Source organism: Macaca nemestrina, chromosome 11, assembly GCF_043159975.1.
Source record: "Macaca nemestrina isolate mMacNem1 chromosome 11, mMacNem.hap1, whole genome shotgun sequence".
Lineage (NCBI taxonomy): Eukaryota > Metazoa > Chordata > Mammalia > Primates > Cercopithecidae > Macaca > Macaca nemestrina.
The window spans coordinates 18,966,113-18,990,811 of record NC_092135.1 but is presented as its reverse complement, the minus strand read 5'-3'; the positions used below and the strand labels follow the sequence as shown (position 1 = coordinate 18,990,811).

The following is a 24,699-nucleotide window of genomic DNA, read 5'->3' as shown; positions in this document are numbered from 1 at the left end:
CATCTTTTTGGTCGAAGATGAAAATGTTCAGCAGAACCATATTTGGCAATACATATCTGGTATTTCAACAAGTGGCAAAGTGGCAAAGCACTTTTGTTAAGTGGAAAATAATTCATTAAGAAAGGGAGTGAAATGAAATGTCAAGCAGTTGAGGACATTTCAATATTGGAAACTGTGAATGCATGACAGGGGCAGAGGCACTCATATTTAATAAAAATGTTGGGCCCCCACTTAAAAACAAGAAGCAACACCGAATCAAACATACATTCTCATCTTGCAGGAAAATAAACAGATCTGAAACTCAGTAGGTCTGTCAGTACGAAAAGTTACTTTCTTTTTGTTTCTCAATGGTGACGCCTATTCATTAAGCTTTTATTATATAATATACATCTTTTACTATAGCTCACTGTGTTTCAATTAAGTTTTAGCTGCCCTCCATAAAGCCTAATGCAAGCTAAAGGTTTCCTTTTATTCCTTTATCTTTACTGGGCACCAAATCTAAGCTATCCATCAGTGCTTTATACTCAGTTCCTGAATAGACATTTGTTACTCAGAACTTCTTCCCCAGTTTCCCAGAGTTCTTGAATCATTCAGTGCCCTTTGAAATACTTTTAAATCCAAAAATATAAACCTTTCTGCCAGAACTGATACTGCCACAGTGCAACCACTGATCGCCTGCGTTTTCGTTTTTGAAACATCATTAGACAATGGATTTGAACAGAAATGGAAAATTCATCCAACTTGCTGGGTTTCACTCCATGGTGTTTTGTCATTTAATGGCTATGTTTAGCAGCACAGAATTTTCCATGGATGTCAGAAGTCTTGAGACCAGAGGTAGAGTCATAACTTAAGGGCATCTTATTGCTTCAGAGCTGATGATAATATAGAAATAATTCTAAGAACTAGAAATAAAATTTACAGCTATTGAGTGACCATATGATAAACTGGAAAGTTCATGGACTGGGGAAGTGAGTTATCTCTGTCCATGTCTTCACTTGTCTTTGGGTAAGTATTCTATTACTTTTGCCCTCACTTTTAATGGCAAAAAACTGCAATTCCTTTTGCACCAACATAATAGGTCTACTTTTCCTCATCTATGTTTCCCAAGGGTCCTTTGAGCAAATGGAAAAAAGAAAGGTTGTTTCTCATGTAGGATCCAATCCAGGATCACATTTTGCATTTTGTTATCGTATTTCTTTGATCTCATTTTACATGGGACATTTATTCCATTTTTCCTTGACTTTCATTATCTCGACAATTTGAGACGTACAGGGGCTTTATTTTATAGAGCTTTCAGTTTGTTTTCATCCTTTCCATATGATTAGACTTGGGTTTTACATTTTTGTAATGTAAACTTCAGGCAGCCATAGAAGTGATGTTGTGTTCTCCTCAGTGCATCAGGTGAGGAGGCACGCCATGGCTATGTCCTGGAGGTGGCGAGGTTAACTTTGGTCACTAGGATAAAGTGGGAACTTCCAGGTTTTCCTGAAATAAAATAATTTGTTTTCCCTTTTTAGTTAATAAGTATTTTATAATAACATACTCTGACACCCTGTAAGTATTCTATTTCTCATCTTAGTTTTCCTTATTAGTGTTAGCGTCCAATATACATGTTTTAGAGGCCCCATTAACTCCAAGATTCTCTTTGATTATGCTTTAGGCATAATTGTGAATATGTCACTCATCAGCCTAAAAGTCTTCAGTTGTTTCCCTTTCATAGAGCAAGGTGTACCCTCCTCAGCACAGCATGGAAGGTTCTCACAACCTGGCCACATCCAACCTTTGCAGCTTTACGCTTCATCTACAGAAGCCTAATCAGATTGCTTTTGGTTCTCAAGACTTGTCATGTGCTTTCTTGCTCCCCTTGCCTTTGTTCATGTATAGTGGGCTGAATGGTGCCCCCACAAAGATATGACCACATCTTGTTCTCTGCAACCTGTGAATGCTACCTTACTTTGAAAAGGGACTTTATAGATCTTATAGCCAGTTCCTTGCTATCCAAAAGGAACTTGAGACAAGAAGATCATTTTGTATTATTGAGTGGGCCCTAAATTCAATAAGAAACATCTTTGTAGAAGTGAACTATACGGAGATTTGACAGAACAAGAGGAGGAGGCAATGTGGTAGAGATTGGAGTGCTGTGACCACAAGTCAAGGAATGCTGACAGCTATAAGAAGCTGGAAGAGGAAAGGACAGATGCTCTGTTAGAGCCTCTAGAAAGAGCAGGACCCTGCCAGCACCCGGGTTTTAGACTCTCGGCCTCCAGAACTGTAAGAATATAAATTTCTGTTTTTCTTTAAAAGACATCACTATCTGGTTATTTGTTACAGCAAACACAAGAAACTAATTCATTCCTCTTCCTCTGCCTGGAGTGCCCTTCTGATCTCAAATACTGGCTGAAATCTTACTATCTTATTTATCTTTAATGACCCAGCTCATGCATGCATCCTCACAAAGCCTTCCATGATCTCTCAGACTTAGTTTTCTCTTTGTATTGGATAATAACCTGTACTTTTCTCATAGATTTGAAGTCCTTGGTCTTGCTATCCAAAATAACTGGCTTAAAAATCTTACTTCTGCCTTTTGTTATACATAGATAGATGGATGGAAGAAACTTAACCTTTCATCTATAAAATGAGTCAGAAAATCATATCAATTTCTCAGAGTTTCTCACAAATGCTGTGATATACGTAACATGCTTGGCATAAAGAGAACGTTCAACACTGGTAATTATTATTATCATCATCGTCTTTGGTCCCTCCTTCTATGACATTAGAGTTATTTGATCACCTCTCTTCTGCCCTACTAGACCACATTCCTCTTGATGGACTTGATTGGGATGTGATCATCTTTGTGCCTCTCCCCTTAAAATGACTGTCATGATTATTTTTAGGTTGCTAATCCTCAAGCCTTTACTAAATTTGATTTTGCAAAAATGGCTATATCTCTTAGTTTTGTTTTGTCTTCTGAAACACAGAGAGAAAACTGTACCCAAGTTGTCTTCAAGGCCTCTTCCAGCTCCAGTAGCATCAGCCCATAAAGCTCCTGATAACAAAGCTGTTCTGTCTTTGGGGAACACAAACATATTGCCTGTTAGTCATGGTACAGCAGGATTGTCTGTGTGCATGTGTGTCAGCATGTGTGTACGTGGATAAATGAGAAACGAAGACCAAACAGCCCAAACAGAATAAGATCTGCAAAGGTGGACCATGGGCTCTTGGATGTTGCTGTGCTGCTCTGGTCTGTTCTGACTTTGGAGATGGGATACTACTTCTGGAAGTAATGTTGTTTTTCTAAATTTAAAAATTAGTACTATTTTGAACATCATTATTAAGGCACTTGCTCTGGATTTGAATTGCCTTGGTTCACATCTGGCATCTCCTTATGATGAGCTATGTGATCCAGGGAAAATTACTTAGCTGTTCTCTGCCTCAGTTTCCTCAACAGCAAATTGGAAGTTACAGGTGGCTTTGGGGTGGTTTAATAAGTTATTGTGGGTGCATAGAACTTGTAGCATAAGCACTCTGTGAATGTCAACTCTCATCATCATCATCACTACCATTACCATCATCATCACCATCATTACCACCATCACCATTATCACATCATCATGAATACATCATCACCATCATTATCACCATCACCATCATTATCATTACCACCATCACTATTAACATATTGTCACCATCATCACCATCACCATCATCACCACCATCACCGTCATTATCATTACTATGATTACCACCATCACTGTCAACACATAGTCACCATCATTATCATCACCATCACCATTATCACCACCATCACCCTTACCATCATTACCACCATCACTGTTAACACATTGTCACCATCATCACCAACATCATCATCACCGTCATTATCATTACCATGATTACCACCATCACTGTCAACACAGTCACCATCATTATGACCATCACCATTATCACCACCATCACTATTAACACATTGTCACCATCATTACCAACATCATCATCATCACCACCATCATTAACACCATCACCATTAATACATTGCCACCATCATCATCACCACCATCACCATCACTATCGTTGCCAACATCACAATAAACACATTGTTACCGTCATTATCACCATCACCATCATTATCACCACCATTATTATCACCGTCATTACCATCATCACCATTATCACATCATCATCATCATCATCATCATCACCACCACCACCACCACTTTAAAATCCATGTGTACTAGATACTGAATATGGTGAGCACCACTTTTTGGTTCATAAATTGTTTTCTGTTCACAAACTTACCATATCTCATTGGGAAGGTCTAGTTTCTCCTCTTCAATTCTTATTTGCCTTTTCCTCACCCACTCAACCTGTACCTTTAAGGCTCATCTGTATAATTGGAGAGGCAGACTTAATGAGGGGCAGACAGATAAAAGAAGCTCTTGTCATTAAAATTTGCTGATCATTAGATGTTCTAACAATGTAGTATACTTCAGTGTAAGAGAACAATGAGGCTTACTTTTTGCTTCCTGGCTAAGCTGCAGGGAAACAGGACAGGTCTCAAAATTCAACTGGGAGCAACTTGCTTCAAGGCTCCTGGTCTACCCATTCCTACCGCTAGATAGCGCTGTATCCATAGTTTTAGATTCATCGTCGATTTATAAGAATGAGAGCAGCTCACAAAATATACAAAGAAGTTTCTCAGCAGGATTACTTGGTGTGAAAAGGTACCTCCCAGGATTAAATTAAGAGCTTTTAGAAACAGTTGGTGGATGGAACAATTTAAACCTTTTCTGCGTTTTTAAAATTCCCAGTAAGATGATTAGCCAGCAAGCAGAAAATTGGTAAAATTCATCTGAAAAGAGTGCAGTTACTGCATTAGTACTCTTAATAAAGAAGCGACCATTTCTTTTTCGTCCCTCTCCCTCCCCCTCACCTTCTAATCCTGAAATATAATGTTGCTACTTGGGCAAATGGAACTTTGAACTTATTTTTTAAAATGGCCAGTAAGTGATACCAACAAAATGGAATGGATTAGAGTAATACCTAAATAACTGGAATGGATTAAGCAATTAAAGTCACATGCCTTTATGGTTTCCCTTTTGGATATAGGGAATTGGGTCAGAAACAGCCCCTGGAATTTGTGAAACAGAAGATCATAATTGCAAAAGTAATTTAAAAAACATAAAGTATCATTAAACTATTAGTACTTTTTTATTACATTGTTTTCATTCAATATGTGGGAATGGCCTATTGAATTGTTATCTTGACAACTGACAGATAAAGTTGTTTCTAGATGAGAAAATAACTACAATGAGAGAGTATGAGGAGAGGAAGAGAGAGAATCAATGGTATCTCCAAATGAATTAGATATTTTGGGGCAGAGAAATGAGAAAGTCATTGAAGAAAAGATGAATCTCTGATTTCTGCCCTTGAGAATTTACACTCTAATGAGATAAAACATCACCCTCTACAAGGAAAATGTGGTAAGATATACAGAAGTATATGTCACTTAATTTAGGGCAAAGTATAGAGTGTACCTGTTGCTAGTAGGCTGCATTTTCACCTGATTAAAAGGAAACATGAAAAATGGCAGAGGATGAATGAATTTCATGTTTGGGAAAATGGAGGAGAGAGGCACATTTGATGAAGGCTGGGTGGATGGCATTTTGGGGAAACTGTGTCGGGAGAAAATTGGCACTTCTTTAAGATGCAGCCATGAAAGGAAGAGCAGTTGGGAGGAGATGTCCTGCTGAAATTATGAAGTTTCCAGAGCAGATTCTAACTTTAGGGTAAAAACTGTCTTGTCTTGAGGAGGCCAATTTACTTTTAGAATTAGGAGTATTTTTTGCTCACCATTGAGGAAATCTCAGTCAAGTTTTGTTTTTCCCTCCTAACCCTCTCTTTTTAAAAGCATGATGCCTCACACATAAAAGTAGTTGCTCAGGATTGAGGAGTTGGTTGAGTGCTCAGTGACTCTTGATAAAATAGATTTTCTTGGCCAGGTGTGGTGGCTCACACCTATAATCCCAGTACTTTGCCAGGCCAAGGCAGGCGGATCAGTTGAGGTCAGGAGTTCGAGACCAGCCTAGCCAACATGGTGAAACCCTGTCTCTACTAAAAATAGAAAAATTAGCCAGATGGGATGACAGGCACCTGTAATTCCAGCTACTTGGGAGGCCGTGGGAGGAGAATCGCCTGAACCTGGGAGGTGGAGGTTGCAGTAAGCTGAGATCATACTACTGCTCTCCATCCTGGGTGACAGAGTGAGACTTCGTCTCAAAAAGATTTTTTTTTAGATACAAGATTCAGGATAATTTTTTTTTCAAATTTGTTTCTTCCTGGTAGCTCACATTTAGGACACCAGTGTGGAGTGTCACAGTTGAGAACCAGGGGCACAATTGTTAATGGAGGTAAAGTGCAAGGGAGGAGCCAACAGAGAGCCGGGCTTCTGCCTTACCCAGCTACAAGACCATGATGCATCCTGTCCTCTAGGTCTTAGTTTCTTCATCTGTGAAATGGAAATAATATTACCTCATGCCCCCAACCGTATGGTTGTGGAAATATAAATGAAAACCCTCTGAGAAGTGAAGAAGGTGAAGCAAAGATGATTATCATCTTTACAAAATGCTATGATAGACATTATCGACGTCATCATTCAGATGCCTCCTGCCAACGTCTTTAGAGAAATGTTCATCTCAGCTTTGGAGCGAATCTATTTTCTCATTCTTCGGGTGTATAACCTAATGACATTAGTGTTTACTGAGTACTTACTACATACCAGGTACTGTTTGAGGCCCCCACCCCTTTTTTTCTTCTACCAAAGAGCAAAAGAGATGCAAATGTCCATAAATAAGCTTTTTAATATTTTTATCATATGATTATTTTTTTTTCCTTTTTTAAAGGTGGAGAAATACTGAAAACCAGTGGTAAGAAAGGCTTGATTGTAAAATTTTTTAAAAGTTTACAATAAACACATCGTTAGTGGTGTTTAAGTGGTAAGAAAGACGTGATTGTAAAAATTTTTAAAAGTTTATTTGGGTGCTCTTTAAAGGTATCCAATTACATCATTGCCGAATGAGTCAGCCCATAACAGCGTGGTGTTTCCTTCAGCACCTCAAGGCCGCACATGGTCCTTTAGTGGCCTCCTGGGTGCTGTCTGGGTCTATCAGTTTAAGCTGGCAGTGCCCTGTGGACTAGTCAGAGGCAGCAGCAGCCTCAGAGGCGGTGGCTGCTTTACATGTGGCTGCTGTTTTGAATGTAGCTGCTGGTGGATTTTAAGTATTCTAATTAATTGCACTTTTTAATTGTGCAAGTTCTCCAGGGTTTCTGGAATGAAGAGCATTGGTTTTGGAAAAGGAAAATCAGCCACCAGCTGTTCTATCCAGAGTGGGTTATTTTGTGGGTCAGCTGCACACCACTTTTAGGAAGTGCTAAGGGAGGGAATTTGACCCCTGACTTTTAAGCTACAAGAGGGTGGGTTATCAGATTTTTGATACAGTCCAAGGTCAAGGACAAAAAACTGTTGTAATCAAACATTAAAGCAATCTAGAAGTAGGCTTGGGGGGTGTTGGGAATGTCAGAATTGGTGATTCTAGAAAAGTCACTGAACACTGGGAAGGCAGGGGTCAGGACATCTGAAGGTCAGCACTCAGGGTACCTGGGGACCGTCACAGCCCAGGTTTGAGGGCTGGAGCTACGTGGGGGCTTAAAATCAGACCAACTGAGAGAGAGTCTCTGTGGGCCTTAACTATCTGCTGGACCTGGTCCCCTTGGTGGGCAGGTAAATTTGCACGTTTGCCTTCCTGCCCATCTACCGTGCCCTTCAAGCACGCTCCTCAAAATCAGTGGCTCATAGAGGCAGGGGAGGCTGTAAGGAAGAGCTGCTTTTTAGGTACTCCTGAGGCTTGATGCGGGCATCCTCTGCTTGGAACACCATCCTCCACCCTGGTGTCCAAGTCCTAGACTCATGCCACAGTTCCTCTTCTAGGCAGCTTCCCTGTGTCCTCTGGGCCTCGTGGGTCCTTGCCCCTTGTGTCTACAGTGGCCATGGGATGTTCTTTTGTAATGATTTACTGGTCTCACTACCCTGAGACTGCAAACTAGGGGGTGGGCACCCCTGTATGGGACTTGGTGCTTGACACAAAGCAGGAGCTCAATCAATGTTGGCTGAGAAAATATGAGGCTCTAAATAAGGGTTTTCAAAACTTCCATAATTTGGATGCCACCTTCCCAATGTTTGTCATGTCTGAGGACCCCTTGTGACTTAACTTGGCATTTTTCCATCAAATCGATTTTATTTATTTGTTTTTATATTGAGGTAAGTATACATATGTAATGTACCATCTTTACCATTTTTAAGTGTACAGTTCAGTGGCAATAAAGAAATTCTTCTTCACCAAATCGCTTTTTAAAAGACCTACCCTTGTTTTAAAGCACTAATATCTGTAAAACAGCAGCCTTGCTCTACTGGCAATGATTTTTCTTAAGTATGTTAAAATGAGTGCGGTCAAATTAATGCACAAAGTTACATCTGAATAGTCTTCTTGCACTCCACATATGCAGCATCCACGTGCTAGAGGATCTGTGTTGGCCCCGGTGACCTAATTCCCTTGTCCTGCCACCACTGACAGACATCACCACCACCTTGCTACTGCTACAACTGCCATTGGCCTGTCCACCCCTGCTGCCCACCCGCTCACTCTCAGCTGCCCTCCATCCCTAGGCCTTGTTGCCTTCCTCTGTCTAAAGTGAATCTACTCAGCCTCCTCTTTCCACATGGCCTTACTCTCTAGGGCCATGATTCTATCTGTGAGTGGTGGATTTGAATCTGTGACAAAGTATTAAAGATTCATAAGGTATCACAAATGAATGTCAATCGTGGGCTCCAGAAAATGGAATTTGGAGCATTGGTAGCAGATCCTTCAAGGAAGAAATTTGGACCGGAGGGACCTTTTGGCGTCTCTCACTTTTGGGTGAGATATGTCTTGACACTTTATTTAATTGAACATTATTTATCATATGATTGCAACCTTCTCCATTTCAAAGTGAAATCATCCTCGCTCCCGTAACTTTTCCGTTCATTAGTTATTTTGAATCCCTCTTTTCTGAATTCTCCTTATTTTCTTCCCTGGGATGTTCTGGGTGGAGTAAAGCTGGTGAGTTGATCCGTGACTTTGGGGGGAGTGGAAGATTCAGCACCTGGGTTTGTGAGTGTAATTGCACAAGCTGCTACAATTGCACAACTACAAGTGTAGTTGCTCACACACCGCTATGTATAAGAAACATACTCAACGGCTCTACGAACACTAGAATCAGGAAGGCCACTGGGATAAGCAGGTCCTCTGGGGCCATGAGAGCAAGTTCAAATCTCGCCTCTGTGAGTTTCTAGCTCTGCAGCTTTGACTAAGTCATTGCTCTCTGCTTCTTAGCTTTTTTTGTATGTATTAAGTTGTTGCAAAAGTAATTGCAGTTGCAAAAGTAATGGCAAAACGGCAATTACTTTTGCCCCAACTGGGATTCCCTGGATAAAAGAGGAATAGTGATATTTTCCATATCCTAGTCAGGCAGGCTTATTGTGAGGAGTCTCATGCCTATACACCCTCCAGGAGTGCACAGGCAAGGAGGAGTCTCAAGTACACATCCTTATGCCTGTGCCGGCCTCATCCCAGAGTACCTGACGCAGAGCCTGGGTCTGATTGTGCTGTCAGTACTGACTGACTCGCTTGAGCTCGGCGAGTCTCTCCTCTCCCAGACTGAGGTTCATCTTATCATGAGGGAGCCTCTATGGAGGCTTTAGACACTGTGTGAAATCCAGGGAAGACATCCAGGATTCCAGAATGCTGCAGACCCTTACAGTATGTACATGACACATGGATGTGTGCAGTTAACATTGACTGGAATATGTCTCCCATCATTTGAATGAGGTGAAGCGAACTTACAATGTTTAGCTGTTGCATTGTAAGGTCTCCTTGTTTTGCTCCCATTGCTTTAAAAAGTCTGTAGAGCAGGCCCTGAGCCAACTTCTTGGTGGTGTCTGCCAGGCTTGTCTGAAAGCCAAATATGAGCCTTCTGGGCCAAGAGTGGTTTTTGGCCCAGAGAGGCCACAACACCTCGTATCCAACAGGGAGGGGAATCCGCTGCCCATAAAACTCAGTAAAAAAAGAACAAAAAGAGACATGGAAGTCAGTATAACTCAGAGAGAGTTTCAATGGAGTCTGGCAGATAAAGGCTCAAATTCTGGAATCTTAGGTCGGATTGTTGCCTCCAAGCACAGAGGTGACACTCCCACGGATTTAGTGACCTCATTTTGCTCTGGAGGGACATGGATAGGTATCACAAGACTCTCATCTGACTAGGTCTGAATGGCAGCCTCTGTTTAAAACAGATATCTGACAGGGCCAGCCAGAATGATGTAGGATGTCAGGAGAACCCTGACAAGGACAGGGTAGCCACTCAGACAGTGCTTGCCTCTGTGACGGCTGGAACCAGTTCCATGTGTCCAGAGGCTTGGTTTACAAGATTCTCATTTCCCCTTTCCCTACCCCCAACCAAAATGATGTCACTGTGATAAATAATCACAATGAGCATCCTTGCCTGCATAAATCTCTCCTTGTGATTTGTGCTTGGTTTGGAGCCTTTGTCATCACAGATCACACCTAATCCGAACACATGCCTAAACTTAGTTCTCGATCTGCAATGTTATTAGTGAATTTTGTTGGTTGGAGACGAAGGTAATATATTGTCAGCAGGCTAATCAGCTGGAGGAGGGAGCACGGGTGTTCTCATAGGACTCGGATGAAAACATGATGTCTAATATTTCAGCAAGTGCTCCTCCCCACACACCCTCAGCCATCACAAAACCCAGCCATTAGGGCTGCTACTGGAATCTTGGCACATTCTTTCTGACTCGTTGCTGGGAATCATTTGTAAAGTTCTGTTGTGGCAATGTACTAGAATGATACTAATCATGTCCAACTCTGTTATTTTTTTCACGTGAGGGACTCTGTGTTAGTAACCAACTCAGAGCTCATCACAAAAATCAATTTATTTCTCTCTGTGGCTTTAGGATGAAATTTCTTCTTAAAAATCACACACTTTGATTACAGTTGACCCTTCTCTAGTCTTGAAATAAACTCAGACCAGAAACCATCGGTCTGAAATATATTTCCAGGATCATTTCTTGGGATGAGTTTATCTATATACAAAAGATTGAATGAGTGTGCTTCAAAGGAGCATTAAATCTGTCTTAATACAAGAGGTTTAATGACATGAAATGGCTATTGTGCTTTTCTAATTAAAAGTTAGGGGGGCTAGAAAATTCTTGAGCATAGTAACAAATAGTAACAAAAGATAAACAGAGGGAAAGTGAAGTATCATGCTCTGGACCCTCAACCTCGTGGTGTACCTGTCCCAGGAAGTAATTGCTGCCTGATTCTTTTTGTCATTGCAAAGATAGTCTATGCATATAGAATGTACTGAAATGTAAGCTCCATGTCCTACATTTTTTTCTTCTTCAGTACCATACCTCCAGCTTCCAGAATAGTGCTGGGCATGTAAAAGGAGCTCAAATAATATTTGTGGAATAAATGAATAAGCAGAAATGCCAACACGCACACACACTCACACATGGTAGTGTGCTACATAGGCTGCTCTGTACCTTATTTGTTCATTTAATATATTTCACAGCTATACCTAGGGAGTTGCCTTATTTTATCAGCGATTGCCTAAATTCCATTGTATGAATGTTTTATAATCTGTTTCTACCAATCCACTAATAATGGGGATTTCGATTGTGTCTTTCCTTTCTCTATTGAAAACAAGTTGCAATGATATCTATGTATTTATGTCTTCGTGTACATTTTGTCTTCATGTAAATTTATCCATAAGATAAATTTCTAGGCCGGGCCTGGTGGCTCACGCCTGTAATGCCAGCACTTTGGGAGGCCAAGGCGGGCAGATCACCTAAGCTCAGGAGTTTGAGACCAGCCTGGGCAACATGGCGAAACCCCATCTTTACTAAAAATACAAAAAAATTAGCCGGGTATGGTGGCACATGCCTGTAATTCCAGCTACTTGGGAGGCTGAGGCATAAGAATTGCTTGAACTTGTGAGACGCAGGTTGCAGTGAGCCAAGATCATACTACGGCATTTCAGCCTGGACGACAGAGTGAGACTCTGTCTCAAACAAAACAAAACAAACAAACAAAAAGATAAATTTCTGGTTAGGTTGAGAGTATCTATAACATAATTTCTTAGAATTACTTGGTCAAAGTAATTCGTGTATGAAACGGCTACTTTCTGAGTAACCATTGTAAGCTCTAAGGAGTTTTCTATTTTCATTTAATGCAAAAGTTTTCTCCCTTTGCCTGGCACCTTCTTCTGCTCTTTAATTAGAGGATTCTTTGTTAGTTTTCCTGAACCCTCCTAATGTCACCACCTCTATAGAAGTTTTCATTGACCCCTCTAGGCAGAGTTAATTGCTACCTGCTTTGTATCCTCTTATCACTGTGCACATATCTCTATGCACATATCTCTACATTAAATTATTATTTACTTATATGCCTGTTTCCCTAACTAGACTGAAAATTTCTTGATGAGTAGGGTTGTGTCTTATGTCATCTCTGTATCCACAACAACCAGCACAAAGCCTGCCTTATAGCAAGTGCTACTAATGATTTGTCCAATGGTGAATATGCCCGGGAATTTTAGTGGCATATTCACCATTGGACAAAGCATGATCAGTTCTTGCTATAAGGCAGGCTTAACGTCAATGTGGAGAGCAAAAGTTTAAGTGTTCTTTAAGGCTGAGACTTTGACAATGGTGGAAAGGGTGACGTATTTGAAATTAGTCCTGTGAGATTCAAAAATAAGAGTGGAAGGTTAGGTAAGCATTGCATCCCAGGTGGCCAGGGGAGTGTCTGGACAGTCAGTTCAGGGGAATAAGAGTCAAGTGCACAGCCTGCCAGTAGCTTACATTTACGCAAATGGCCTGGAACCTAGTGGACGCAGATACAAAGTAGAATATGAATCTAGCCAATTACTTGAGCAGAACAGATGGGATGAAAACAAGGTTGGGAATTAAGGTGAGTTGTCTGGGATCCAAGGAGTGTTATCCCCAAGGATTGAGTGTAGTGGCATGGGTTCAGGTCTGGTCCTTTCAACCAGAAGAAACAAAAGCATATTCCAATTTGTTGAGAGAAGTGGATGCTTTTTGAAATGAAGCTTATGGGGCATTAAATGAAACAGAGATCTCCCAGGAGCTAAGAAAAGTATATTAGTTGTCTAATGCTGTGTAACAAATTACCTGAAAACTTAGTAATTTAAAAACAGTAAACATTTGTTATAGTTTCTGTGGCTCAGAAATCTAAGAGTAGCTTAACAGGGTAGTTCTGGCTCCAGCCTTCTCACGAGGTTGCTGTCAAGCAGTCATCCCCAGGCTTAACTAGTAGGATTTGCTTCTAAACCCACTCATGGGGTTGTTGGAAAGCTTTAGTTCCTTGCTGGCTGTTGACTGAAAACTTCTTTTCCTCCAGGTGAGCTTCTCCATAGACCACCTGAGTGTCCTCATGTCGTGGCAACTTGTCTGCCCCAGAGTGAGTAATTCAAAAGAGAGAACCCAGGACAGAAGACACAGTCCTTTGTAACCTAAGTCTAATCTTACAATCCAACAGTCTTTTATAACCTAATCCTTAAAGTGGCATACCATCGCTTCTGCCATATTCTGTCTATCATTCATACCAGCCCTGTGGGCAGAGGCTCCACAAGGGTAGGGGAATCGTTGGTGCCATCTAGAAGGCTAGTTACCAGAGAAGTGAACTGAACAACATCTAGACCTATGCAACTAGAACTAGAAGACTGTAAGATAACAAATCTACTTTTTTATGGACTCCCAGAGGGACTGTTTGGTCTTTTCATACGGCATTGCTGTTACTTTCTGCACATCTATTCTATCCTCTTCTAGTTTTACTCCACGGACTCGCTCTCCTCATTCCATCAGTTGGCTAGTACACAGTCCCATAAGGGCTCTCTGCTTCCATCCAACTCATGCTCATATAACTTTATTTCTCCTTCCTAACTGCTAAGTAAGTATCTTACTTACTTACATCTAATGTCCCACAAGAGAAATCTAATTGTTTCAGCTTACCTTTTCATGTCCAATCATAGGTAGAGGTCAGCCTCTAGTAGAAAAACAGGTGGGTTGAATGCCCACTTCCAAGCCATCAGTCATTTTTAGGGGCTGGGATTAGGTGGGATTCATGCAATAGGAACCCGGTAACATAGATATCTAAGGTGGGGGCCAGGTCTCCTAGAAGCCCCGTGGACAGGGCAAATGCTGACCAACATCTTTAGTGATTAGGAACACAACCGCTGGAGCCTGCCAAAGTAGGGCCTGAAACTTGGTCATCAATTTACTAGCCATGTTTCCTTAGGCAAAGTATATATCTCATCGCTATAAAGTTGGTGTAATAATAATAGTATTGTACTTGATAGCACTGTCACAAAGGTTAAATGAGATTATGCACATAATATCCTTGGCACAGTGCCAGGAACATAAAAACTTTCAACAAATGATAGCTTTCGTGTCTATTGATAGAGCTTATTTTAGGTGATATTTCTGGGAGCCAATGGAGGGAGGCAGAGGAGGTGTCTCTATCAGTTTCATTCATTCATTCATTCAATAAATATTTATTAATGATTCTTCATTTCTGTTGGAATATGCTTTTTGGTAATAACATACACATCAAAATTGTACCTATTGTTGATTTGTTATCATATTACTCACAAAAGCTGTTTCAAGCTTTTTTGTTTTTAAAAATATTTTAAATATAGGTGCCCAGTTCCCCAAGAACATCCTCTCAGTCTTCATGGATGACACCTTTGTCTCCTTTACCAAGAAGAAGTAACAATAGGTAATGGAAAATACCCTGGATTTGGCACGAGAAGATGTCGATTTGAATCTTGGCTCTGCCTCCGATTGGTTGGCAAGTTACTTGTCTTCACTGAACTGGTTTTATCCTCTATAAAATGGTTGCAATAAAACTCACCTCACCTCACATTACGGAACACAGGGTGTGGTGCTTAAGAACAAAGACAACGAAGCCAAACCATTGGGTTCAAGTTCCAGATCTGCTTTTCACAAGCTGACCTTGCACAAGTTACTTAACCTCTTGGTGCCTTGGTTTCTTCATCTGTAACATGAGATGACAGTACTAGAAACATGCCCATAGGGTTGGGCTGGGAGGACTCAACTGGCTGATGTAAAACACATAGGATGACCTGGCACATAGTAATTGCTACATAAATCTTATTTATTTTTGTATAGTTTTGTTCCTGTCTCTAAGAACCAATAACATTTTACCAATTCCATCAGAAACGGAAGCAAAACAATGAGTAGATATTCAGAGGTTGGAAGTTATAAGTTCCTCATTCTTATCACGTCTCTCCAAGGAGTGTTTTTCATCATAGTCCTCGCTCTCTTGTAATGTCAGGAAAACATATCCCATGCTGCTACTACCTTTCTTTATCTCTTTATCATTAGCTATTCATGAAAAGGGAGTCACAGTTACACTTCCTTTTTGACAATTTCCAACTCCATTGACCGTTGAGTCTGGCTTCTAGCCTTCTGCCTGCTGCCACTCACAACCCCACTTTCTTGAGCCTTGTAGGACACCAATGGCCTCTTTCGCTGGCACAGTTTAGTCGACTGACAGAGCTTGCTTCCTGTGAATACTCATCTTTAATTCTGTCCTACACCACTCCCCTTTGAGATAAGTTTGTATCATTCCCTTCTTTCTTGTTTTTAAAATGCTATTCTTTGGTTGTGTCCCCTTAGTTCCCAAGTCTGTCCTCAATAATGTTGTCATCAAATATTTATCTTTTCCAATGGTTTAAATTATCTTCTCTGTGAAGGGAACATCCAAATATGTAGATCTGGCTCTAACTTCCCTTTCTGTGTTTGAGTCCTGTGAGTTTTAGATTCCACGTGTCTGAAACCAAATGCATCATGCACCTTTCAACTGAACTTCTTAGGCTTCTTTTGTGAATAGCTCCAACCTTGCCTTGGGCACCCAAGGATCAGAGTCACCCGCTCTTTGTTTCATTCAGCGATTTCAACACGATTGTGTGACAAGCATTGTGCTAGACTTGGAGAATACAAATATGCATCCACACAGCCCTTGGCTTTAAAGATTAGGAAGAGGTAGGCATGGTGGTAGAGGATATGGTGAGTGTGGCAGGGTCTCCAGGGAGGGCATGGTCTGCTATGTCTGGTGAGGGGCAGTGCTCAGAAAAGACTGCAAAGAAGAGGTGAAGCTTAATTAGAATGTTAAAGGTGGGAAGATTTTCAAAAAGAGGGAGGAAAATTCAAACAAAGGGGAGTTTGAGCCAAGGCAAGAGGAGAGAAACAGCCAAGAGCTGTCAGGACCTGAGAACCTCCCCAGCTGGGCACTCTGCCAGAGGCCAGGTTCCCCGCAGGCTTACACAGATAGGTCTCTGGCATTTGTCCTTGCCTCTCTTTCCCCAGTTCCCTGTTCAATCCTTCATTGCTTTATTATTGTTTTGATTTCATTACTAACTTTTTATTGTGAAACATTAAAAACACATACAAAGGTATATGGTTTAATGAACTCCCACACACCCATCATAGGCTTAGTAATATAGTCAATTCTATAGTCCCACCCACTAGTATAATATTGACTCAAATCTTACTCATTATTTTATCCACAAACACTTTTAAAAGGCGAGGAAATTTTAAGAAACATAACTGAAATGTATTATTTTTTAGCTCAAATAAGGAAATATTGGTTTCTTAATAGTATGATATACCTAAATCTCATAAATGGTTTTATTATTCAAAATTTATTTTGACAAAGATCCAAATCAAATCGCATGTGTGATGAGTTGATAACATTTTTAAGTGTCTCTTAAACTATAGGTTCCCCATCCATTTTTTTGGTTTCCCTTGTAATTTATTTGTTAAAGAAACCAGGTCTTTTGTCCTTAGATTTCACCCCTACAACCTCAGTCTTGCTAATTGTATCCCTGTGGTGTCAGCAGAGCTATTCCATTGTCCATTTTATTTCATGTAAATTGGTTGGTAGACCTATAGATTTGATCTATAGATTAAAAGATTAAATTATTTTTTGGCAAGACCACCTCATGGTGGCATAGGGGGCACAGAATATGGACTTGTCTGTTTTCTAATAGTTATTGATGCTTAGAATGACTCATTCATAAAGAGTAGCAAAACAGTGCTTTTCTGGTTCTATCATTTCTTATGTACTTGCAGGAATACCTCTATAAAGATAAAGTTCTTTTCATTTAACATTTGGGTTCTTACTGGTACATTTCACATAGGAAAGATTAGATAAATGTATGATTCTTTCCCTCACTTTATCAGTTGGTTTCCTAGCATCTTCCAGGAATGACCAATCAGCGTCTTTCTTTTTAAAATCACTGAAATTATGGATTTAATATATGTGATGTGTTTCAACTTACTGCAGTTAATGTACTGATTTGATACTTGAATTTCCCTGCATTTGGCCTGTGGTCATTTCTCCAAGTTGCTCTGAGTTCTTTGTACAAAAACCAGTCATCCTTGTTATCTGACATAAAGAGATATTCTAGACTCATCTTCTTTACCTTCTGCTCTGGTCTTGAAGCCAGCCACTTGTCCAAGGACTGTTGAGTTCTTTTAGTGGAAAATCTATTTCAAGACCACAGTTTGACTACTAGGGTTCTTCTTTACATTGAACCTCAACTGTTATAGCAGACTTCACTTCCTGGCTTTTGATTCCTATAGACTGCAAACGTGCTTGTTTTTGCTGCCAGATCCTCTAGAACTAGTCAGGTCCCACTTGCATGTAGCCATTTTCACTGGCCTCTCTGATCTACCAGGTCCATCAGCTGGTCATTCCAAATGTGCTTCTCAGCCTGGCCCAACCTGAAGTCCTACCTGCAGCTTTGCTTCTCCCCTGCACACCCTATCATGTACTGGCCAAGTGGACCCACTAATTGTTACCTGTTCATGTCTCTTATTTCCCTACCTCTGAGCTTTTGTTTATGCTCTTCCTTCACTAGGATTACCTTTCCTCTGTCTCTATGAATATGTCTTTAGACGTCCCTGGGGGCATGGCTGATTTCAGGTCTGGGTCAGGAAATGTATAAGCCCTCCCTTAAATGCCACCTCTCTTTGGGGGCTGGCCTCACTACCTCATAATGAAAGTCATTCTTTCTCTGAACTCCCATGACTCTGTCTCATGACATAGACATATTCATATTTCCAATGGGACCATGAATTCCTAGAAGGTTCAGATCCTGGCTTATTTATTCTTTAAATTTGCAGTGCTTGACACATAGCAGACACTCCAATAAATGTCTGTAGAATAAGAGCCCATAAATGACTAAATGAATAATTTATGTTCTGCGGTATTATAATTAGTAGATTCCTATGTTGTTTTCACCTAACCTCAATCTCACCAGACCATAATCTCCCTGAAGGCAGGAATAGGGCATCCCCACCTTTATCTCTCTTGCAGTCCCTAACACAATGTCTGGCTCAGCTTAGGGTAGCCACTCAATGCATACTGGTTGAGTTGAATTTATGCCAAGAAAGAGGATTTTACATCCAAAGACTCATTCTCGCTTTGGCCTACAAAGATTTGAGCTTTTGACCTGCTCTGTTCTACCTTAGTAACAGGGGATTTTGGAGCCAAAGGAAACCACAATCCTATTTTTCCAGTTTTGCCATTATATAATTTGGCATCTGCCAGCTTAGCATTGCAGTTTTCCCCCTTTCTTGCCCTCCCCACCCTGCCTTTTTTTTTTTTTTTTTCCTCTTTGAAGCATCCTGTATAATAAAGGCTCTTCTAGGCTCATTGCAAAGTCTCAGTGTGGCAGTAAAAAAGTTTCCCAGAATACAGTCCAAGAACAACCAACCAGTGACCCTGCAGATGATAGCACAAAAATGCTATTGACAAAAGATGGTCAGAGAGCAGTTGCCTTTATTTGGACAGAGTGAGGAAAGAACTCCAAGTGAGTTGTTAGCCAAGCACACCCTGGGTGTTCTATTGCTCTTTAGGGGAGTGTCACATGCTTGTAATATCTGGAGCCAGGGAAGGGATCCAGAGCTCATAGCAGCTGCACAAGGGACTCCTGACCACAGATGTGGACATGGGTGATACTACGTGTACCAAGTCACTCATCCTGCTGGCCAGAGTTGGGCTTGCATTCCATAGGCCCATGCCCTTTCTGCCATACCAATCTCTCCTTTCATGAGGAAGCCCAGGTGTGTGTGTGTGTGTGTGTATGTGTGTGTGTGTGTGTGTCTGTGTTTTCCTAAGGAGATCTTAAAGTCACAGGACATAAGGGAACCTGGGTGTTCTGAAACCTTCTTTCTAGTTCTTGTTCTTTCAGTAACTAGCTGTGAGACACTGAACTAGTTCTCTCACCATTTTTGTTATCAGTCTCTTTTACCTACCAAATATCTAGTTTTCTAGATCCCTTCAGTTATCTCTGAAGTCCTTTCTAGCTTTGAATATCATTTATGACTTTCTTGCTGCTGGAAATTCAGCTGATTTAGGTAATTTCTAAAGGAGTCTTTAGAATCTGGTGGCTGGTGATTGTAAGGAAATCAACAACTCTGGAATCTTTTTTTTTTTTTTAATTATACTTTAAGTTCTGGGATACATGTGCAGAATGTACAGGTTTGTTACATAAGTATACACGTGCCATGGTGGTTTGCTGCACCCATCAACCCATCATCTACATTAGGTATTTCTCCTAATGCTATCCCTCCCCTAGTCCCCAACCCGCCAACAGGACCTGGTGTGTGATGTTCCCCTCCCTGTGTCCATGTGTTCTCATTTTTCAACTCCCACTTATGAGTGAGAACATGAGGTGTTTGGTTCTCTGTTCCTGTGTTAGTTTGCTGAGAATGGTGGTTTCCAGTTTCATTCATTTCCCTGCAAAGGACATGAACTCATTGCTTTTTATGGCTGCATAGTATTCCATGGTGTATATGTGCCACATTTTCTTCATCCAATCTATTATTGGGTTGGTTCCGAGTCTTTGGTATTGTGAATAGTGTTGCAATAAACATATGTGTGCATGTGTCTTTATAGTAGAACAATTCATAATCCTTTGGGTATATACTCAGTAATGGGATTGCTGGGTCAAATGGTATTTCTGGTTCTAGATCCTTGATGGGGTTGTTTTTTTCTTGTAAATTTGTTTAAGTTCCTTGTAGATTCCGGATATTAGCCTTTTGTTAGATGAATAGATTGCAAAAATTTTTCTGGAATTTCTAAAGGAGTCTTTAGAATCTGGTGGGTGATGATTATAAAGAAATCATCAACTCTGGAATTCTCAACTCTGAATTGGAGGACTCTTCTCAACCAGTAGGATTTTGAACACAAAAGGACTGCTTCCCAAACAACAATCCATGGCATAAGTCCTTGCTCTTTTGCTAACCTATGAAGGCTCAGCCCTTTTAGCTTCCTCCCACATAGAGAAAACATGCACTTATGCTAAGGATATTCAAGTTTCTTATGTAAAGAGAAAGATGTCTGGCCACCTAGGGCTAACATGAAGAATTAAGCTCTTTCCTGAACTCCTTGAGTATTCAATTTAGCTAACTGAGGTTTTGTTATTATACAAAGAAGTTTGGGAATTTCCATTCCCAAAATGCCTCCTCTGCTAAGCATGCTTTATGTGTAGTTCCTAATTGAATTCTTATAACATTTCTTCCTGGCAGTTATTATTTTCCTTAATATACATATGAACCCAGTAGAGAGAAGGTGTTCACTAAAATGTTCTTATTGAAAGAGAAGGAAAAGAGGAAAGTCAGGGGAGAAGAGGAGAAACGACATGCTTAAAGTGAAGTCATTTGCTCAAAACCATGTTGAATACCATGCTTTGAAGCCAGATTTATCCTATTCCAAATTTGGTGTTTTATTTCCTCCTAATCATTATATTCAAAAATGCCTGCTGATACCTCCTTTGTTCCACTTAGCATTTTCTGGGTTATGTCATTGAAGGGTTGTGTGAAAAATGTTTTCTGTGAGAGGAATGAGATGAGAAGCCCTCGTCTGTCTTTCCCATGTCACGCTGGATGACTTGATCAGAGTAACTTTGCCTTCCAGCTGGGTTTGAAGCAAAGGCACTCAGAATAGTCAAATCCTGAGAAGGTTCTGGAAGAAAGGCCAGCAGCTCAGGCACCTGGAAGAGCACCCCCATACATGTGTCATCTTGTCCTTGTCAGGAGAGAGGCCTGGAAAGAGACAAGATGTGTCCCCGGCCATTTCTGCTTGTCTGTATCCTGCTTTGGGGTGATATGTTGTAGCTCTATCCTGTGCTGTTAATAAGCTGAACATGGCTCATTTCCGTTATGTAATAAAACCGAACTCTTGACTAGAGAAGTATGGTCTTGATTGGTACTGCTGGGCTTTGTTCTAATAATCTCTTCCTTCTGTTTGCTGCTGACAATAAATAGCTTGATTTTTCCCAATGTCCAATTCCCCCCTTAGAAGCAAAAGACACTGGCACTCCATTACAGGTCATGGTGGTGGTATGGGGGGGTACACATTTAAAAGCCATCTTTAATTATTGTTGCTTAGTGATGTCAGCCAGAGTTTGTTTGTGGGTTCAATTTTAGTGTGAATCAGTCAATATTTTTGTCATGGCCGTAGGCTATACTTTCAGTCTGGGCCAGCTGGCTTGCAACACCATGAGGTGTGTGTAGGACCAAAATGCTAATGACTAGAGAGAAACTCTTTGTCTCTGTCACTGAAGTCACTTATTTCACACGCTCCTCTGACAGAGACCCTTCATCCCACATTCCTTCCACACTGATTGACATCTGGGAAGGAAATGCTTTCTTTCTTAAAGAGAAAACAGAATGCTGAGAATAATATTCAAAACAGTTAAGGGGTTGCTGGTCCATATGGCCCCCATTCTGCTCCCCACTCATCGTCCCCACCCCCCAGTACTACCTCCTCACTGGTTTGGTTTGGGCCAGGGCTCAGAAGGTGGTATTACTTACTCTTCAACACTTTGGCACAAGCACGGAAGAAAATCCTTACACTTTAAACTTTTTCATGCCGCCAAAGCAAGAAGGAGCTTTCCAATCATTTGAATAGAAGGCAAAGGAAGACTAAAGGTTATTTCCTGACTGCTCCAATTTGTTCCCTATTGCTCTGTATTCCCAAGGACCCACCTGGCTATGGATCAGGAAAATGGAAGAATCCCCATTTTGGCAGTTCCGTCTTGGTCAGCACTCAGTCCAGCTGATGATTCTTTTCTGACCTTACTGCCACTATATACCTGAGGATGGTTTTCCAGCCTTGAAATCCCATCTCTTAGGGTTTTCTTTACACTAGATTACTTCCCTGAAGCAGACTTCTAGCTATTTTACTGATGCCCTTTGACACTGCTCAAGCTCTCAGCTTTGGATTTGATGCAACCTTCTGGAGTTGGGTCCACTTAGGGTTGTACATTTCCCCTCATCCCTGAGCTCTTATATTTGAACTTCTGGTAACTGATTTTCCCAATCCTCCAATTCTGTAAAAAAGACTGGGTGGGGCTGATCTGGCTGGCCTTGCTCTCTAGGATTGGATTGGAAAGTAAGAGGGACAACCGTGTCATGTAGGGTTAGAAGGTGAAGCTTAGAACCAAGGTTGTAACGGCAAGGAGATCTGATTCAAATTTTAGGAGCCACAGGGTGTTGTCAGGCTGGGTTAGCATTTCAGAGGGAAGAAGATGAAAATGGGAAACAGTGAGAAGGAACAAAACGATGACACAGCCCTAAGGACTGCATGTTCCCTATGTGCCCTCACCCCTGAATTTTGTACATTTCAATCAGCATTCATATGGATGAGGCAGATCCATTTACAGAGAATAGGGCAAGATGTGCCTCCAGCAGGTAAACCCATACTTCTGGGTCAGATCATTGTTGAACTTAGGCTCTTAAAAATAATTTTTAATTGATACATAATAATTGTACATATATATGGGGTCATGTAATATTTTGATACATACATACAATGTGTAATGACCAAATCAGGGTAATTAGGATATCTGTCACCTCAAATATGTATCATTTCTTTGTCTTGGGAACATTCTAGATCTTCTCTTCTAGATATTTTAAAATACACGACAAATTTTTGTGAACTACTGTCATCCTTCTGTGCTATCAAACACTAGAACTTACTCCTTCTATCTAACTGCATTTTTGTGCCCATTAACCAACCTCTCTTTGTCTTTTGAGATAGAGTCTCGCTCTGTCGCCAGGGTGGAGTGCAGTGGCGAGATCTCTGCTCACTGCAACCTCCTCCTCCTGGGTTCAAGTGATTCTCCTGCCTCAGCCTCATGAGTATCTGGGACTACAGGTGTGTGCCACCACACCCAGCTAATTGTTTTTTCTTTTTTTTTTTTGAAACAGAGTTTTGCTCTGTCACCCAGGCTAGAGTGCAGTGGCACAATCTTGGCGCACTGCATCCTCCGCCTCCTGGGTTTAAGCAGTTCTCTGCCTTAGCCTGCTGAGTAGCTGGGATTACAGGCACCCATCACCATGCCTGGCTTTTTTTTTTTTTTTGTATTTTTAGTAAAGGTGGGGTTTTACCAAGTTGGCCAGGATGGTCTTGATCTCTTGACCTTGTGATCCGCCCACCTCGACCTCCCAAAGTGCTGGGATTACTGTCACCAACCTTTCTTTATCCCTCGCTTTCCTCTCTACTTCTTCCCAGCCTCTGAACTTGGTTTTGAAACTGTGGTTTAATAATGGGAAGAGTAAAATCCTAATGAAAGCACAGGCAACCACATATAATATCTATTTTCTTATTCTGGGCACCTCAAAGAACTGGATGGGAAGAATATCTTTTCTTCCCTTTCTAGATGCCAAAGTCTTGCTCTAGTTTTCTTTAGCAGTTGACTTTATCAAACTTACTCCAACAGAACAGCCTTTTGTGTATTTTTTTCTGCCAAATCCCGTTGGCCTCTGAACTAAAGCAAACTCCACTGAATGTTATTGCTGAATAGCTCACGGCATGTTTACGATATGTATGACTTTCTCTGGCTGACCTCACCAAAGGGGCTGTTGCTTAGCCAGGGACCCATTTAGAGTGGCAGGGGATGAGAAATTATAGACCGTCCAACCTAACCTCAGAGGTAGGCAGATCTGAGAGACATTAAGAAGGAATGAGATCACAAAACATCTGGAGAAATATGAACTGACAAAAACTAGCCATTGTGGTTTCGTAAAGGGTAAATCTTGTTTGACAAATGTGGTGGGAAAAAAGAGAGAATGCAGGAGATAATGTAGAAAGCAGAGGGTTTTTGAGACAGTAGGCATAAACTATTAGGATTTCCAAAAGGCTTTTGACAAGGTGTTGTTAAATGGGTGCACATATTGGGTGGCACCTCCAGCCTTCCCAAAGGGGAGAGCCTCAATCATTGCAATAAAGAGCTCAAGTCAAGTGGTAATTATCTTCTTTCTTTTCCTAAGGGCACTCTCTTAAATCCTCAATTATTATACACTTGGGTAGTGAAAATAGAGCCAAGTAAGCCTGTGTTGTTTAAGACCTCCGACTTTTTCTGCAAGGTGATTTGAGTAATAGGTTGGCTTTGGAACATCTACAAAAGCTATTCTGGAAAGACAGCTGAGCCACTTGACTATGACCATCAAGCCATCAATGAAATAGATTTCTA

At 40.9% G+C, this 24,699-nt stretch overlaps 1 long non-coding RNA gene across 2 annotated transcripts in view; it reads left to right on the top strand.

Moving 5' to 3' along the window:
• Positions 1-6,898: 6,898 nt before the first annotated feature.
• Positions 6,899-24,699, top strand: part of LOC139357298 (uncharacterized) — a 101,867-nt gene continuing 84,066 nt past the window's right edge. Inside the window, exons 1-3 of one of the 2 annotated variants that reach the window (XR_011610251.1) lie at positions 6,899-6,923; positions 13,530-13,589; positions 14,827-15,095. This is a non-coding gene — a long non-coding RNA (uncharacterized lncRNA). Of the gene's footprint in view, positions 6,924-13,529; positions 13,590-14,826; positions 15,096-24,699 lie in introns of those variants that run through there. The other variant, XR_011610250.1, reaches the window with a different exon arrangement.